This window comes from Dermacentor andersoni, chromosome 11, assembly GCF_023375885.2.
Source record: "Dermacentor andersoni chromosome 11, qqDerAnde1_hic_scaffold, whole genome shotgun sequence".
NCBI classification, from domain to species: Eukaryota; Metazoa; Arthropoda; class Arachnida; order Ixodida; family Ixodidae; genus Dermacentor; species Dermacentor andersoni.
The window spans coordinates 99540115-99559890 of NC_092824.1; the positions used below are offsets into that span (position 1 = coordinate 99540115).

At 49.1% G+C, this 19776-nt stretch overlaps 2 protein-coding genes across 4 annotated transcripts in view; one reads left to right on the forward strand and one right to left on the reverse strand.

Moving 5' to 3' along the window:
• Window positions 1–19776, reverse strand: part of LOC126539142 (uncharacterized) — a 232823-nt gene that overhangs the window by 186291 nt on the left and 26756 nt on the right. Inside the window, exon 2 of one of the 2 annotated variants that reach the window (XM_072285451.1) lies at window positions 6844–6948. The gene's annotated coding sequence lies outside the window, so the exon portion shown is untranslated. Of the gene's footprint in view, window positions 1–6843; window positions 7492–19776 lie in introns of those variants that run through there. The other variant, XM_072285452.1, reaches the window with a different exon arrangement.
• Window positions 1–19776, forward strand: part of LOC126539143 (uncharacterized) — a 127442-nt gene that overhangs the window by 70126 nt on the left and 37540 nt on the right. The gene's annotated exons all lie outside the window — the stretch shown is intronic.

A 19776-nucleotide genomic window follows, 5' to 3' on the forward strand; every position in this document is an offset into this window, starting at 1 on the left:
AGGAGGAAGGAAAGCGGATATACTTATATAGAAGTGATAACATGATCAGTAAAAGATAAGGGAAGTCGGAATGACTTCTTTCTGGGTTCGGCCGAAGGGCGAACCTTTATTCCTTGGATATTAGGCTCAAACTCTGACACACCCACAGAGTGCCCGTGCGACACAACAGTCTTGCATTCTTCTCTTCTTGTGAGAGAGGCTACTCGCACCTAATGATCAGGCAAAAAAAAAGTGTTATGCGATAGACCTGCAAGTTATATGATGGCTTGTTAATTTACTACACAAATAGGATGGGAGCGTACAATGGTTGTCACGTCGAGATCTCCGAAATTGCTTTTATTGAAAGCAAAAGTGCTGAATTGATTTTAACCTCCCAAAGCAACAGAGGAATTGTCAGAGACGCCGCAACGGAGGCCTCTGCACTAATTTTGACCACTGTGGGCTCAATATAGTAGAAGGATCGACATTTGGGCGAGTTGGTACTGGTTGAACATCTTGGAGGGGCAGCGCTATAAGACGAAGACAGAAGGGTTCAATATTCGCCAGAGTTCGGTACAAGAACGTTCAATCTCTCTATCTCTGGGAAAGCAGCCGCACGCGGCCAAAGTTTGTTGCTCACACTAATTAGCTCACACTAATGGAACGCCTGCGCTTCGACAACGGTTCATAAGATGGCAGTACGCAGAACTCGCGCACCCGGAGAAAAAGAACGCGCCCAACTTGTACGCACGCCCGCATCGCGACAAACCAGGCCCCTCCCCTGGTCCAATGTGAGAGCCACAGGCGTGGGGCACGCCTGGAAGAGCAGGCTCAAAGTCATTAGAGAGTTTTAGATAAGAGGATGAAAGCCGCTTTTCGAGAGTTTTGGGTCAGGGAACGCAAGCGGCTTGCGTACTCAAGAACTGGGGGCGATGGTAGTGCGCATGCGCACACCCTGACGTAGAGGTCTGCGCATGCGTAGTACCCTGTCCCCTACTTCTTGCGTACGCAAGCTGCTTCCGTCCCCTAATCTAAAACTCCCTTTTACCTAAAACACTCAATTTGTGACTCTCAACGCAAGCAGGGAAACGCTGAGGGCGGGCGCGCAGACATGCGTCCCAGCGTAACTGGCGAAACGGCCAAAGATACCAACCACACAGAGTTACTGTACAGGTTCCCTTTAGGGAGGCTCCCTACAGAGATCTCATACTCTATAGATCCCCACTCTACAGCCACACTCGCGCGAGGTCCACGCAACGCCCGGTCCTGGACCAACGCCGCTCCCCCCAGCTTAGACACCACCGTTTTCGCCAGTGCCTCCCGTCGCACATGAATCTCCACTAGATGCCCGTTTATGACAGCTGCATGCCTTCATATGCGCGTGTACACGTATCCTGTGTACGCGTGTTAGTGTGGTGTGCCTTTCTGCGTGAACACGTGTATGTATATCTACATATACGCGTGCGTGCGTGCGTGAAAAATCTATCTCACATCACGCGGAAACAATTTGCCGGCGACTTCTTGCTGTATTCCCTCTGCGCACCCTGTTCTTTCTTTATTCGTACCATCAAGCATACATTCTTCTTCCAGCTCCCTTGACGCGTAATGTACGCCATAGGAGAGACGACACGCGGCAGACCAAGAGCAAGACGAATGCGTGAGCAAAAGGAAGAAAAAAAAAAATGAAACGCACTCACAAAGCGAGTTGCTGCCATTAGCTCCATCAATGTACCGCATATACACACATTGAGCGTGTCACGTATACCTTGCCACCTGCCCTCCGCAAACATTTCTTTCTTTCTCTTTTTCTTTAACGGTACATCGCGCGGCATTCTTCTGGGAACGGTTTCACGAAGACGAAGGAGTGGCAACGGACAAAGTGAGCGGCCCGTCGCAGCCAAGCGCGGGATCCGCCAAGTGAAAAACTCCAGCACGCCTCGACCGAGGCCGCAAGTCCTAGGCTGACAAATGGGCCGCCGAAAGCAGAATAGACGCAGACACCTCGAAAGAGAGAACTATCGGGGGGGGGGGGTGAATAAGGCGAGAAAGTCGCGAGAACCAAAGTGTACGCGGAAGGGGTGACATAAACCAAACGCTGGTTTCGCAGGAACGCCGTAGGAGTCTCAATCTAGCCGCGGCTTGAATCCGAACGGTGTTGTTCCAGAGGAAACGTGTGCACACGGGCACATACTAACTAGCTGTGTGTCCGAGGAAAATGCTCCGTGCAAAGCAAAATCAACCGCAAGGAGCTTTTCAGCAGGCAATGTGGCGCTCTGAAAATTGTTAGGTTGGCCTTCTCGGATAGCAGAGTGCTCTAGATGTCCGACACACGCCTTGCTGCTGCAATGTACAGGAAAGTTTTGAATACAGTTCAACAAAACACGTCGATTAAAGCTGCACACCAAGTAGTTTTTGAACATCCGAGGTGTAATTTGTTCAGTCATCTTTTGCAGCCAGTTAGGCAGAATGGTATGAAATCACTCTACTGAAGCAGGTCTGGTGCCATTGTATGCGGAATTTTAAAACGTCGCCGGTGGGAAATAGCGTAATTGTAGTCGTTGAGCTGGATTAGTCAAAGGGGCGCTTGCACGAGAAATCGGCATAATCCACTACATAACAAAACTTCACTAGTTAACATTTTAATGGATTGATTTACGGCACATATTTCAATTTACGAACTGCAGCCTGAAAGGCGTATCCCTTCGGAACAAATTTTCAGGACGACACCAATATTAATATATTCATTCGCAATGTCTGCGACGAAATACACGGCCGTTCTAGTTATTTTTGTACTTCAGTGTATTAAACGGCGGTTTGTTAAAGAAGCGCGTGGAACAATAATGCAGTTTACCGCAAGTTTCACGGGGCATATCTTGAAACTGGTGTCATTCTCAAAATTCAATCTAAGCTGATAATATCGCCTTCCAAGCTCACCAGCTGCAATTCGTAAATTACAATATGTGCCGTAACTATATAAAAAGTTAATTAGTGATTTTTTGTTAGTTAGTCGATTATGCATTTCGATTTCTTGTGCACGTAATGTTCATTGCTTCGAGTAATTACGCTCAAGGACTAGAATTACGCTATCTGCCAAAGGCGATATTTGAAAAGAATCTCTACTGTGTAGAAAAAAAGAAAACAGTAAAAACGCCCCGTATAAAACACTACATGTAACATCACTGCCTTAGCCTACACGCAAGGCTTATCCTTTAAAATCAAATTCGACTCATCGGCCCACTGTGGGTAGGGAGTGCCGAACCCGCTACGCAGTACTACGAAATGGCCACAAAAGCGCCCGCACTTCTTGCGTTTGAGACTTACGAAACAGCCAAAATAAATGTACGATGTCACAGCACCGCACGAACAGCACAGCTCAACTGATCAACATCTATAAGAGGAATTCGGCGTTGTTTACCACAACCGCAGCAGAAAAAAAAATGGGTTGCATTAATAGCACGGACAGAGAAAGGCTCTCCAAACACCGAAGCAGCCCTGACACAGCAAAACAAAAACAAAAAAGAATTGAGAAATTCTGACGTGCGCGCAACTAAATGAACGCGATATACGCAGCGCGCGCCCTCGGCTAGCCTGAAGGTCGCAGGCAAGACCCGATCGCGGCGGGGGCGAGGCCATAGGTCAGTGACGTCACGCTGGGTAAACAGGATGCTGCGGCACTGCAGCACTCCCTCTCGCCACTACGGACAGCCGACGCCGCACACACACACACGCCGCAAGGCACAGCACGTTCACTGTGTGCCTAGGCGCTCGGTACATACTGCAGACCACGCGCGGAGAGCGGAAAGAGAATCCGAAACGTCCGCTCGTAGCGCGCACAGCAGGCGAGCCGCAATGCCGACGCTGCTTTAAAAAAAAGAAAGAAAAAGCTATACAGGCGAGCGGCACTGAAAAGGGCCGGAGAGAGGGTGCGTCGGAGGAAGGCGTGCCACTCCCTTTTTCTCGGGAATGTGAGTAGAAATAGCGGTTCAGAGACATTGGGGCGGTGGGTGGGGGGTCTTACCATTGAGCCTACGACTGCGTCGTGTAGTCGTGTTGGTAGGGCAGTGAATCACGGCCACAACATTCTTATCGGCACCGCAAAAGCTATCGAACAGTCACAACAGACTCACAGGTGTGAAAGCCAAAGATGGAGGAGTGTGTGTGCGTGCGTGCGCGCGTGTGTGTGTGTTGAGAGGAAGAAAGATTCCGTAAATCAAAATGTAACAGCTGCATACATCTTCTAATCATCAACATTCTTACTGCCATGTTTTAAGCTCGAAACGTTGCAGGAAAACTACCCTGCCAAAGCGCACAGAGCAAACGCTTAACCGAGCAGTAAAAAAGAGACGTACTGGAACAAAAGTCAGAACTTTATATACGCGAACAACTTTTTGTAGGAATGACGGAGAAGTTACGGAGCTTAAGCATGTGTGTTATTGCACCCAGTGTTCCCACAGCGTTTGACAACGCTTTTAGTTTCTCGGAAAAAGATGTGCTGAATCAGCATGGTTACGCGTGCGACAGTTTCGCATTTCCCCGAACGCAGAGAGATAACTCATTTAGCACTCACTCGTGAGTGACGTATTATTTGGTCTTGTCAATAAGATTTTACGCTTGTTCTTTCCGAGCTTAATAAACCTAGCACGGACGATATTGTAAGACTTTTTCAACAGCCCTTTTACTTGTACGCGCTCTGACTGCGTAGCTTTCATTCAGAAGGTTGTCTGTGATTCGAGTTTGGTTAACAGTGTTTCCGTGGCAAAAAGTGGAAGCGGACCTTGAAAACGACACTACAATGGATCTAGAATGACCGTTCTTACCGTTGAAGGAGGCTTGGTGAAGCATAGTAAACGCAAGAATGAATGTAAGAACGTGGAAAAACTCAAACGCGAGCCCTGAGAAAGTTGAGCCTATCAAGAAGCAATTTATCTCTTACCTGTTTATCTAAGCGGCAGCCTCCACTGTAAAGCTCACTACTTCGGCCTTTTTTTTGTTTGCCTTTCTTGCTTTCTTTTTTTCTTTTCTGGCAAAAGGAACAGATCCCCAAAGGCGCGTTTGCAAGTGCTAAATCCATCTGTTGTCATTTGCGCCCATTCTCTCACCGCTTGAATCATCTCCGAAGAGCGATTTTCTTAAGCAGCAAACGTGCGACAAAAGTACGACGGTTATCTTTATTCGTCGGCTGTGGCCGAACAACGAATCGCTCGCGTCCTGTCTCGCATCGTCTGCGCCGTCTGCTGTCTCATATGACACCTCAGCTGCTAAACAGACGATTCAGTAAGCGGTTGCCGGAGGAACCACTTTGCGCAGACATACGGTCGAACCTGCTTATTTCGGCAGCCTGGTCTCCACTGTTCCACGGAGCTCTCTCGGCTCGAGACCCGCTCCCGATCAGCCACTGTATCACGCGGTCCGAGCTCCGGATGTGCCATGAAAACAGACGTGTTCACAAACGAGAGGAAAATTTTGCTCGGCAAGTGCTCCAAATCTGCCCTTTGGAGTCCAGTATTGGTGTCACTACATCGCCTCTTCAACCTAACTACCCGTAAAATCATTCTACGCCTATGCGTTCCCCCCCCCCCCCCTTTTTTTTTTTGCATTTTCTGCGCGTTAGCTAAGCTCTTTAAGTTTAAACGCATTCGCAATCGCTCGCTTCTACGCACGGCGCATAGTAGCATGAAATATCTCCTGGAGTTTCATCTGGACAGCCGCCCGCTTGGCCAAATTGCGCAAGTGCCGCATGTTTCTCTATGCATGCCCCCTCACAACCACGTCGTACATCACCCGTGAAGTAGCCCGCGAAGTCATCAGTCAAGGTGACACTTGCCGTAGTCATTTAGAGCGCTTGCTTGCCCCGTTTTTCTGTGCCCCTCTCCCACCCGCAATACAGTTTTGCTTAACGACCCGAATGCAAGGTCAGCGACAAGCGCCTCGGCTCGCTCCTGTCCAGAGCTTCGGCACTGCGAGTCGCAGTGAAACAGTCTGCGACACGGCGGCTTACGCCCAAAGTGTTTGCCGACTGGTTTCGATAGCGCATATAATGGTAGCGGTCATTGTGGGAGAGAGAATCTTTAAAATGGCAGGCTGCTCAAACGCTGGCACAAGTTCGAAAGCGTCCCAAGCGAATCCACTGCCGCATCTCTCTCTCTCTCTCTCTCTCTCTCTCTCTCTCTCTCTCTCTCTCTCTCTCTCTCTCTCTCTCTCTCTCTTCCTGCCGCCACTGCAACTGGTGGTGCACGTTCTTTCGAAAGCAACAGCCGTTCGATCTCACTGTTTGGGCAGGAGATCTGACTGTTCCCTTAAAAGGAAAATAGATCGCTGTTCAATATGCATAAACTGGGGAAGGCAAGCTACATCTGAGCCGGCTATCCCAAGACCCCAAATTCGTTAATTAGACACAGACAAAAAGGGAAAGTAAAAAAAAAATATATCAATTGGCGGTATACACACACGAACACAAGCACAAGAAGTCGTCATCGTCTTCGTGGTCAATTTTTGTTGCTCTTGTTGTTCTCGTTGTTAGTTGTTGAATCAGACAGTGGGGTTTCACATCCCGAAACTGCAGAGTCGGTTATGAGCGCCGCCGTAGTGGAGGGCGCTCCGAATTTATTTTCACCACTCGGGGGGTAAACTTTAGCGCGCAACGAAATGCCAGGGCACGAGCGGCTTATTTATTTATTTATTTATTTATTTATTTATTTATTTATTTATTTATTTATTTATTTTCCGAAAGTACGCAGACGAAGGGGCATATGTAGGTGCAATGTGTACACCACTTAGCAGGTGTCCATCAAGCCATAACTCTCTATCAGCGAGAAAGAAAGAAAGACAAATAAAACGGAACAGGAGCGGAGTTTGCGAACTTACGAAAGAAGCTGTTCCCAGTGCAGCATACGTTGGCGCGGGTCCTACGGTACGCTGAAGCAGCCTCACCTAGGTCGGCTGGCAGCGCCCGCACGGGGCCGTCGGGCCCTGGAAGTTAAGAAACAAGGTCCCGGTCAGGACAGATCGGCAGGCAAAAAAAAAATAAATAAATATCGAAGTCGCACGCATCCTCGCTGTTCGGCAAAGCCCAGCAACAATAAGAGCACAGATTTCATGCCGCCGCGTTTGAGTGCTCACAGAAAAACTCAGCGGGGCAAAGAACGTATAGTCGTCAACAATAAGAAAGGTAACAGCAAAATTTTGTTCAAGCACCCGGGGGAGCTAAACACACATGTCCTTCACGAAACTGTGCGATGAGACTAAATGTTAAACAGGAAAACTGTATATGCTTGTATATCAAGTTACTAAATTTGAAGGATGCATCACGAGTTATCGCCGTTTAAAAGAAAAACAAAAAAATGGCTGTTCCCTTTCATATCGGTCACGACTGCACCATCAGCCTAACTTGGAACGCGAACAGGAAATAACTTCAGAATAACTTGATCGAATTTGACCTAGCTGGTGTTTACTGCATGTCACGTTGACCGCTTATAAAAGACGAAGACTGAGAAAGAAAAAACAAAACGAGGACACGGGCTAACTTTCAACTCGTTTGTTAAGCAGTAAATAACTGCTCAGAACGACTTCTACGCATAAATGCACTGGGGTGCGACGTGTAATCGCTCCGAATTGAGTTTGTAAGCATGGCGCGGACCGGAATGTACGCTTCGGAGACCGAATTAAAACACCGTTACAAGTGCAGGTGAACACGGAAACAAAACAACGCAGCTCGGTATAGTTTCGGAATGTTTCAGAAAGCATTTGTACCGTTGCGGTTACCAGCAAGGGAATGCACCCCTGGAGTTTTCAGATTTGGCCGCTAGAAACAACGCACTAAATTTAACCGACAATGCGATGATGGTGGTGGCAGCTAACTGTGACGACACATTGTGCAGTGGCACTGTGAAAGTGAATGAACTGCGCAAGCACCTAAGAAGGAGCAAAGTCGATAGGCGTGACGTAGCAACCGCATTCACAAGCATGACGGAGCCAATCGCTAAGGAAACCCCGTATGCGCGAAATTAACTCGGAGTCACCCGCTATGGCGTTATGCTTTGTGTGACAAGGTTAAACGCCCTCCCCCCCCTCCTCCCCCCCACCCACACATATATATAATGAGAATGTGTTCGTTAGATATGGCTTTCCACAATCCCATATTAGTTACTCAGGCAAAAAATAAGAGTAAAAGCAAGAACAACATATCAACGAGCACTATACACACACGAACACGTTACAAGCAACACAAAGACTGCTTTTATGGGCGCAACCACAGAAACCACAGTCCATCAGCTATAGGACAGTAATCCATTCCACCGGAACGAAGTAGCCCACGTAAGTCCCTAAATGTACAAAAATGGTTGATATATTTGTACATCAGCCTTATTGCAGAACGGAGAACCCCGCTGCGATATGAATACGCTAAGAAAAAAAAAAGCATGATGTAGCGACGACCAAAGCACGTAATCTCCCTCATACGCAACCCATGAGATTAGCGTCTGCATATGTCGTACTCATACCGATCAATCAATCTGTGAATTATAACGTGGTCGCCTACCCAAACAGTACAACTACAAAAAAGGAAAATAAAAATAAATAAAGGATAGACAGGCAGCAATACAACTTATCTCCAGAGCTGCCACGCAGATATTGCCACTGAGCCAGACAACCTTCGGCCAACGCCAAAAGAAAATTTGCAACGGGCTCCGGACTCGTTCTCTCGCGCGAAAGATTACGCGAGTCGCATTTCTAAACGGCCAGACAGACCACCCGTCACTACTGCGTTCGCCGAATGGTTGGGACTGCAGATAACGGTGTAACAGACACGCTCGCTTATTAAAACCCCGCCTGATGGATCCTTGGTCGTCAGCCAGTAGTCAAGAGAGGCCACCGATCCGCAGTACTAGTTGCGAGGACGGGTGTGTCGGCTTCCATATCAAATCCAGGCCGCAATCCAAGCCGGCGCGCGATGTAGAAGTCGCGGCTATACTCAGAACGATAACATCTGTACAAGGACAGACGGCGTGTTCTATTTGTATATTCATACATTCGTGTAGACTGCATCGTGTCTTACTACCCGAATCCTAAATGACACCGGCCAGTCCAATACCAACAGCTTCGACAGACGCACGACCTTGGCTATCCCCAACCATTTGGGTTTCTTCGTTTCGGGAGCAAAGTGACCTTCAAGACGATTTGGCACAGGCCGAAAAGAGAAACTATAAATCAGGAGATACGACATAGTGACACAGACACAAGGAACGGATTGAAGTAGCTGTAAAACTGTCGCAGGAGTGCGCGAAAAAAAAAAAAGAAAGTAGTGAGAAATAGAAAGTGCATCTAACAAACTCAAGCGTAGCTAAAGCTAACAACGGGCAAAGAAAAATCGTTCCGTCTTAATTCGAAAATCGCGTCCAGCCGCTCTTGCCCGCTGCTCCGGTTACGATTGCGACGGGGCGCGATCGATTGTGCCAAGGCCGTCGATTCCGCCGCCGCTGTAGCACCGGAGTGCCCCTGGAGAAAGGCTTACCCCGCAATACGGCGGGTGCAGCGGTTTTGTCTCTGGCACGGAATTGGCGCGTCTCCAACGGACCTCCCACGCGAGAGCAGATGGGACAAGAGCAAAACGAAGGTACGGGAGCAAAACAAATAGGGTCGCGACAAAAGCGAACTGCGACAACAGAAGCAAGAGATGGAAGACAGACAGGGTCTGTACAATTCCCATGCGGGACGCCCAGTAATTTAGGACGTAGCCCTCGCTCCACACTTCCTTTCCCCGCTTCTCCTTCCTTTCTTATTTTACGGCGAAGCTATTAGCCTCTAGTTGGTCGGGATTTTTCGTGGGCTCGCGCGCACCCAAAAACAGTACCGCCACCTAGCGGTCGCGGCCACTCATACAGACTTCAAACAGAAGCTGGAAAAGGGCTTTGTCGTCTGAGTTTCTGGGTAACATGATTATGTTTTCTGATATATCCGATTTACAATCCGAAGCTATCATGTCTGCAGTTTGTGTAAGTCTTATTCTACGAATTTTCTGAGCCAATTCGAGAAATTTCAGTTAGTTCAATAAGGCACATGCGCTTGGCGGAGTGCCCAGAAGTAGTGAGGAAGTATGCTGCACTTCCGCACACATGCGTGCGTGCGTGCGTGGCGTGCAATGCTCACGGAATGAAACACGACAAGGAACATTTACTAGTAGAACCCTGCATATGTGCGACGTACTCGAGAGTACTATGTCATGTCGCTAGGTTTGCATTCATGCAAACGCGGCTAATGTCTGCGTTACAAGAAGGCACCACTTTCCACTTTCCACCACGTAGGTGTTCTCCGGTAATGCGGTATTCCGCAAATAGCGATTATACGTGTACAGACAACTTAAGCTCTCCAATCGGAGGAGTCCTTCTTGCACTCTTTTCTGGTTGGCTGACGGTACTTTGTGTAGCTTCTGCGGCACCGCAAGGAATTCGCGAGACGGAATATTTAGAAAAAAAAAAACGAGAAAAAAAAAAACGACAGTGGAGAGGACGTATGATGTCGACGAAAGTGCTGATCGCTGCACATCAGTTAACAGGGCTACGCGGAAAAAAGGAGCGTGGGCATTGGGAAACTGACGCGACCGATGGCCAGGATCAGGCTAGGAAAATAAGAAGAATGTTTCACGTCGTAAGTCAGTCGCGTGGAACGGTTCGTTGATTGCGCGCTCTCAGCCCGACTGACCGATGCAGCCCATACAAACTGGAAGGTGCACTTAGAGAGCGATCGTTTATTTCTCCCAGCGCTCACTTGTGCCAACCAAGAAATAAAAAAAAAGCGAGAGAGAGAGAGAGAGAGAGCGAGACTTGGCGGATGAGAAAAAGACCGCGGCAAGCGTACCAAGGGTATAGGTGGTCCTACATGGAAACTTACGCTTTTGGCAGCAAAACGCGCCTGTCGTGCAATGTTCATTAACAGTTTCTCGGAGATATTGGAGAGCTTTCGCACAGGGAAAATTACTTGTGACCTACGTTTTTATGCATACAACTAAAAAAAGAAAACGGAAAGGAGATTTAGCGTTTACCGCTGATTCGTTATCGATCATATTTTTGGTAACGTTTTATTTTCTGGGACGGGGGGGGGGGGGGGGGGAGGGGGGGAGGTGAGCTGCTGCTACTACTACTACTACTACTACTACTACTACTACTACTACTACTACTACTACTACTACTACTACTACTACTACTGATGCTTATGATATTAATGAACAATGATTCACTGCCCTCCTCGACTGCGTTTCCCTTCCATTGTCATCATTCTGTAGCTTATAGGCTTCCAGTTATGTGTCCTACGCTTTACGTGGCCTGCCCAACTCAATTTCTTGCTCTTGATCTCGAGTAGCACATCGGCTACGCCCGTGCTAACTGATTAAAACAGCAAACCTAGCAGTCGAATCGGAACAGCGCACATGATTCGTTGTCTTACTCCTCAGAGTTGCAAAAACGGGTCATGCGATGACTGCTGTTCTACAGAAGGCCTCATGTTAATTTTGACCAGCTGCGCTTGTTATTCAACATGCGCCTAAATAATATTACACAATCGTCCTCGCGTCCTGCCTGCATAGCTATGCGGCCGAAAATCAAACCCCCGACCCGGTGCTCGAAAGCGGATTCTTCCAGACAGCGATCCACTGCGGCTGGTTCCAGACAACACGACGTCGGGCTCCCAACATTAAGAGAACATGTCATAAACCATGTGTAAATACTACTAATAATAATAGTAAAATGAGCAAGCGTGTAACTCTGTAACAGTATTAGTAACAGGCGGTAATCGCCTTCGCGCCGGAGAAGAAAACCAGGCAAAGACAGTCGTAAACGCTCCGTGACCAACCGCGACGTGTAGGCGCCAGCAGTAAAAAGAAACCCTCGGAGGCCAGCGTCAAAAAGACACCGCAACGGAGTCAGCGACGGCCAGCTGCCGTCTGCCTTCTCTCCTAAAGACTCGAGTCAAACGGGGCGACGGGCCCGCATCGAGTGAGAAGAGCTCGGGGGAGGTCTACCGCGAGCACGTATGTCTGACGTGCATTATCGTTGGACAGTATCCGCATATACTCTGTTCCTCAGTTTCATATTTAGCAGGCAGCGCTGCGGAATATACGCGAGCAGTGCGACCATAAAAGTCTCCTTATTCTTCGTGCGTCACGGCCTTGTAAAAAGCCAATAAGCCCCGCTGAATCAGGAAATAGTTCCCTGGGTGCCCCTTCGGAGCACGCACAATCAATATCAGCACGGCCTCCGAGATCGGCACGCGCAACGCTTAATCCCGGAGGCAACGGTAACCCCGATATCGCAGCAAGCGTTTCGTCAGAGGCCACCAGAATAGCGCAACAGCGGGGCGACGGGGCAGCCGCGGTGTTCCTCGTCAACGGTGGCTGCACTCGCCTGCATACCGCGCGCAGCCAAGTTAAGAAAGACGCCAAAACACGGAGAGGTCCATGCACTCTCCTTCCCCCGTCCTCCGCGTGAAAGTTTCTCGGAACGTCGACGTCGTTCATCGCGAGCTCCTATAGGATCTTCTTCCGTTCTCGAATGCACCGTGGTTCCGCGCCCGTGCATTTTCGGCGGGCATAACATACGGCGGGCGCCGCCATATACAGGCACATATATATCTCTTTCTACCACTTAGCACGGGCACGGCTAGGCCCACCACAGAACCTTCCGGACCGCGCGAGAGGTGGAGCAGCCGGCCGTTTCCGCGTCGCTTGGCGTGGCGGCAGAAAACGCGGCGGTCGTTAAGCGCAGGCGTATATAAACTCTCGCACTTTCTCGCTCACTCGACGCTCCAAGTGGCGCTGTTGCGACATTCCGCGAGGCTGCAGCTGGTGCAAGTGTTAACACGTGTCCCTCGCCAACTCGAGCCGAAAAGGCACCACGGGTCGGTAGGCCGAAGAGAGGGAGAAGTGTGGTGGTGATTGAGAACTAAAACGTGTCCACCTGTTGCCCGCGGCGTCGCTAAATTTCCGGCAACCTGCTTCCCTTAAACTTGACCTTACACCGCCGTTTTCCTTTTAGTCTTTCCCTCTTAAATTTCGCCCACTATTCCGGGTATATGACCGCGCACTTAGCGCGCTCGAAAAGGTCAGGCACGCACTTAAGCGATGCTGCTTCTACGTGACGTCGAGAGACTTGCAGCCATGGCTGGCCTTGGGCTGCTGTATCAAGTTCCTTGCCCCTGCATACAGTGCGGGGTAGCCTACCGGGCTCAGCCTGGTTAACCGGCCCTGCCTTTGCCTTATGATCTCTATCTATCTATCTATCTATCTATCTATCTATCTATCTATCTATCTATCTATCTATCTATCTATCTATCTATCTATCTATCTATATCTATCTATATCTATCTATCTAATCTTTGCCCCTTGCTTCGTGCTCGAAATTCCCAAGCAGTCATCTTTGACTTCTGTATGGGAAGTGCACGACCTTGTGTGCCGAACGAACACTGCCTGGTTTTCCATAGCGAGAGTCACCACACAAACGTCCGTGACGTAGTTTTTAACATTGACTTTTTTTTTTTCACCTTAATCGACAATCACCTCAGTGTAAAAGCGCCGCCGCTTCCAAGAGATGCGGCAACGCGGAAAGTTTCGATATGACTACAATACGGATTTACTGCGGTCAGGGCGCTCACACTGATGAATGACCCCGAAGACACTGGAACGATGTTTTCGACTGGTAAGTAATTCGCCGACATGACGCCCTCTCGCATATTCACCGAACAACTGATGTTGCCAAAGTCCTGAGTTTTATATCAGGTTCATCAGAAGAGTGGCCCCGCTACTGCCACGGTCCAACTCGTGCGTCGCTGCACCGGCAGAGCCCAACATGTCTCCTTGAGCGCGTCTCACCCCGAGATGTCGTTTTCCGGTTATTTCTTCTCGGGTGTCAGGGCCTCTCCGCAAGCACTCAGCACTCCTGTCCTCTTCACACTTCCCTCTCCCCACAGACATCTGAGTCCCATCAGGGCTGCAGAAGTATGTCTCTTCTTCATCTCAGCTTCAACTCCCCCTTCTCTGGTGTAATCATTTCCAGCTTGTTGTCACAGACAGTCGGCTGGTGATACTCGACCAAGATGTTCTGCGGCTGTTCGGTGGCACGTTATTAGCGCGCCGAGACCTCTTTTGCAGTGGCCGCATGCTTACACTTTGGAGGCGTTGAGACTATTGTGGTATCTTGGCGTGGAGCGGTTTCGTACATCGCCATGCGATGACGTACGTACAACCACCATGCCATCGAACTTCCTCGTAACACGCCGTTCTGGGCATGCACCGCTCGCTGAGGCCAGGTAGATCAATCAATTCAAGAAACCGAGCAAATAAATGCTGTCTTAGGATGTTCTGGAAAGTCTACTCGCTACACCTTCTTTCACTGAGCGTTGGAACAGACGTTGCCACAACAGCGTTCGGCGTCGCTGTTAAGCGAGTGGTGAAAAACCAGGCGGGACAACACAGTCTAGCGTAAGCTTCATCGCAGCAGCGAAGCAGTACGTCGCACCGCAGTTTAGGGGGGGCCCCCAAAAATGGGAACATTCACTCCTGCTCTGCAAAGCAGCGGCGTCTGTTAGAGTGGAAGACGGGCGAGAATGAGCAGGCTCGAGATACGGCGAGGGCCTCAGGCGGTACCCCCTCGTAGCTTATACTGCGACGTACAAGCGCTTCTCATAGTAGTCAGGCAAAAAAGACAAAAAAAAAAAGAGGGGGCACTTGCGCAACATGCGCGAAGGGTCACACGAAAGCCTGCTGAAGAAGCGCGGGTCGGAACGCGTTAAAATAAGACGAAACGGGCGCCCCTATGAGCGAATATATATGTGCTGCCGTATACAGTGGATGTAGAGCCATCATCACTCTTAACCCGAACTTAAAGGGCCTTTTTCCTTCTCCTGCCGAAGGGGCTGAAGATGTCAGGTTTTGAAGCCTTGGATGGTGCAAGCTTAGTGCGACTTGCTTCCAACGCGGAGCGCGCGGTTATTTTAGACGCTCTAGATGTCTCTTTAACGTTCGGTGGCGGGTGTAGGCTTCGTCCGAAAAAGCAATATTCTCGATACAGCAAAGCCGGACGAACTGTCACAGGGCTGGTTCGCTTTCTCGATTTCTCCGCGTCTAGATGGCTCCGATTGTCACGTTCACCACCTGGTCGGCAACAGACACGTTTAGAAGATGAAAAACAGCTATTTGCGACTTCCTACTAGGAAGACACGTATGTGCACTCGTGTGCAAAACATAGTCCCCGTTTTCCAGGTTCGAACTCGATTTCTTATATCAGGTAGCAAATATGCCGTTTCTACTTGAGATTCTCCTTCGGGCATATGAGTGCACCTTAAGCTAGAATTAAAGGTTACTGTTTCGTCAAGCGATGCCAAGTCGCAGCATGAAAAAAAAATAGTGCTAAAGGGGCCTGTAACTTTTGCACGTGCCTCAACATTGTACACGTACTTCGGTTGGGCCACGCTGCACGCAACTGGTGCACACATGTACGCAAACAAAACATAACAAGGGAACTCGCAGGTGCAGAAGGTGTGCGCCGAGAAACACCGGAGGGCAAACAGAGGAAACGACAACTAAAGAGAACAGAAACACAGCTATATAGTTCATGCGACAGAGCAGGTGCGGCTGTACAATTCACGCGGCAGCGCCAATGAAAAAAAAAAAAAAAGCAAGACGGGGCGGCGGCAGGCTACAGAACGGGAGGTCCCGCAAAAGGGAGCGTTCGCGAAAGAAGGGGCCCACGTGTTTGGGTGAAAAAAAGCGCGCCCAAGAAACACGGCCTCAGTTTCCGTCAAGTGCGAAAGATCGAGATCTACAAATTAAGCTATAGCTAGCCTAACCTAACATAAGCATTGCGAGTTCTAAAGCAAAATGCTGACGGGCTATTTGGCATTAAATACATGATGTACCCGCTGCTGTATACTGGTCAAGTAGCCCTAACTGGTCAAGTGCTGCTAAGCCGAGGTCGCGGGTTCAATCCCGGCCGCTCTAGCCGCATTTCTATGGGCGCGTAATGCTAGCTAGCACGTTCGTGTATACGTAGATTTTACGTGCGCGTTAAAGAACCCCACACGGTCGAAATGAATCCGGAGTCTCCCCAGTACGGCGTGTCTCATAAATATCGTTGTCCTTAGGGTTTAATTTCAAATTAATACACGACCTAAACCGCGAGCGCGGCAGGCCAGACGAAAGAGAAGAGACCGAGAAACGCCGCGTCGTCTTGCGTACACACCGTTCGTGCTACACATCGCGTAATGTATTTCGAATCTCCACCTAAAAGTGTTTGTAATCGAAATGTAACCGAACTGCGAATTATGAGCTTTATCTGCGTTCACTTACTGCAGGTTATGATTGTTTCTTTCCCATTACTGTTCACGTAAGGAGTGTTGCGTTATATGACAAAGAAACACGTGATGATTGCAGTTTGTATTGATGTTTGATTTGTTTTCTTTCTGGTAATTGTTACTGATTTGTGGATTGACTTATTACATGTGCAGCTGTTGTTTTGCTTGCTTTCTGTATAGGCCGATTTGTAGCTTACCGTGTAATTGACCACGAACTAACCGACCATACACGCCACGGTCAGACGATCCGCAAATAAGAAAGACTTCAATAATAGCAAACATGAGTCCATGCAGGCAGTTCGTCGCCAGTGGGTCATTCACGGTCGCTCTTTTTGGCAACATAGTTTAGCAATAGTGGGGTGGAACGACCTCCTACGACCACATGTGGCTAGTAAGGCCAGCGTTAGGCGATCCTCAACTCCACGCACTTAGTCGCGATTGCATACGCATTGAAGGCAAAACGGACGAAAATCGACCGCGGTCTTATCGCCAGTTCCAACTTTAAAGTAGCTGAGCTACCTGCGGCGACTGCAGTGTCGCGAGAGTCAACAATACCCACGCTACGATCGATGGAAAAAAAAAAGGAGAGAGAGAGAATCCCGCCTCTGGCGCAGATGCAGTATATGCATAAGCGCTTCGCTGTTCACGTGAGCCGTCGTACACGCTCCAAGGTGACTGGTAGCGATGCTTTGCACGGAAGCCCATACGTTCGAAACAGGGAGGTTAATCGGCGGTTCACGGGGCTTAGAGCCATCTGCGTGTCGAGGGAACAGTTCCAGCGGAACAAAAAAAAAAATATTGTGACGCCATATCCGTTAATAACGTCATTTGTGGTTCATTTTTGTTACGAAAGGCGCGAAAATCGTATTCCTGGCTAACTACTAAGCTGCATTTGCCTTGATGGGAGTTTCGAGCTTTTAGCGTGCAAAACGATGCAGCAAAAACATATTGTAACGGATACGAAAAGCAAGTACAAAAGAAAGAAGACGAGGAGAACGAAGAGTTTGAGAGGCCGGACTGCGCTGCGTTACATTGGCGTTACATGCACTGGCGTTACAGGCAATTTGTTAACAAAACGTCGTTTCACGCACTGAAGCACACAAGTAACTGGAACGCCAATGCATTTCTCCGCAAAGTTTGGGTATTTATGTCTCGAAACTGGTGTCGTCCTGAGAATTCGTTGCAAGTGGATCCGCCTTGCGGAGTCCACTGCTAGAATTTGTAAATTGCAATATGAGTCATAAGATAATTAGCTATAAGCTTCATTAGTGAATTCTTGGTAATTAGTCAATTTCGCATTTCAATATTTTGTGCAAGTAGTGTCCGCCGCTTCGAGCAGACCGCCTCATCAACTAGAATTGAGCTATCTGCCACAGACAACCTTTAAAAAAATTTGAAAGTGTTCGCTGAAACACCCTGTATATTATTGTCCTCTAAGTAGATGAGCAAGAACAAGGTAAAAGCAGGAGCCAACGTTTCGACAAGTGGACTTGTCTTCTTCAACTTGTCTTCTTCAAGGCGACATATGCTTTCCTCGCCACAGTATACATCGGTGGGGTTTTTCTAAAGGGAAGAGGGCGCAAGGTGGGTGGGTGCGGCAACGAGCGAAGGTGTGTTAGCGTGTCGAATTAAGAAAAAAGGAGTGCTGTGCACAAGGCCAGGGACCCTGCCGTCTGTCAATCACGTGTCAACGCCCGTGTGTCAGCCGGCGTGTCAACAGCATGCACAGCAGCTCTCCATTACCTGTTTCACTGGTGGTCGTAGGCTGACTTGTCTCTCCCCCTTTTAGAAGGGGGAGAGACGAAAACCGATGGTAAAATCGGTTTTCAGGAATGATTAAATCCCACTATCACATCCGTCAAGTCCTGGGTGTCCAGTACGCCCCTGATAGGGCTAGGAGGTTTGACCTCCTAGCCCTATCAACATGGGACTATGTATCCAACATGGGATTAACAAGGCAGTTGGCAACACCTTGTACAGGACTTGAATGATGTTTTTTTTTTCCTTCTCCGATCAGGCTATCTGCCACTGGCGCAATTTAGAAATTCTGTATCGTCAAAACACACACACACATAGTACAAGTACGGACATTTTGCTTTAATTCTCCAGCGATGTAGCGGCAGCGCGTAGGTCTTCGCCGTGCTGCACGGAACTGCAAAAGCCGGCCGAACGGATGCGTTCGTCCGGCGACCCTCGCGCTGGAAAACAATGCGTGTCACGTATCGTGCCTGCCGACGACCGACGGGGAATATCAATTTAGCCGCGGCGAAAGTAGAAAGAAGGAGAAAGAAAGAGATGAATACGCACCGCTTTTTGATGGCCGCAGTCGGCAAATGAGAGTATACACGCACGTGTGTGTTCGGGAGTCTCCGCGGACGGCTGCGGGGTTTATGCGCGCTGACCTGACCGGCGGCAGCGCACCTGCGCTGTCGCGCCCGATGCCGCCGACTCGACCAAAATTTGTCAGCGCCGGCGCACGCGCAACACAACGCTTTTGAAGAGTCCGCGGCGCGGTGACAAAGCGACAGCGGCGCGAGCAATTGATGACGCCCGCGCGGAAGTTTACTCGTGAACGCCGACACCACAGGCGGACACGCACGTACGGTGACGGCACATAGCGTCGCACGTAAACATGCGCCGCTTAGTGCGAAGTGAATTTTGGGTTTTTCCGTGCCAGAACCACGATCTGACTGCGAGGCCCACACCGATGAACAGCAGAGATCCGTGCTGTGGGGCCGTATTATGGAAGGATTCTCTTCGCACGATTACATTCAGTTCTTATCGTCTGTCCCACCGAGCGGCCGATCCTAGCGATAGCGCACAGCTGCGCGCGGGCCAATAAAGAAAGAAGTAAGAATGAAAATTACTGGTTAAATTGGTTAAATTCATCGCCACAAGCTGCCGGCACAAGCGCCGCTGTTCCCGTCTTCGTCTGCAGCGCTCCGTAAACGGCTCTATGGTAAAACCGCAAAATGCTTCAAACTGTCTAATGACTAAAGGTAAAGCGAGAAAACGTGTTAGCAGCCACTTGTCGACATCTTTTTGCGCACAATACAGTGAGCGGTGTGCAAATCAGTCGAACACTTTTTCTTTCTTTTTTCTTTTTACTCCGCGGGCTGTCACCCATAAAAATAAAACAAAAAATCATGTTTAACAACGATTTACGACAGCAGACAGCAGGACTGAAATGTATACTACAAATGAACGCATCCGTTACAAACGCTCTCGCATGGCAGCGCATGATATAGTCCGACAGACTACATGCCCCTATAAACAGAAAATTTCGTGGGACAGGAAATGCAGCTTGCTGTAACAGATATGCAGCCTGCACAGCAATATTGAAAGCGACGACGGTTTTAACCGACCGTCCCGTAACGTAAACGTTCAAACAACCAGCAATGATGCGGATTTTTTCTATGAGTAAAAAACCCACGAAAGTACTATCGAAGCGTTCCGTGCGCA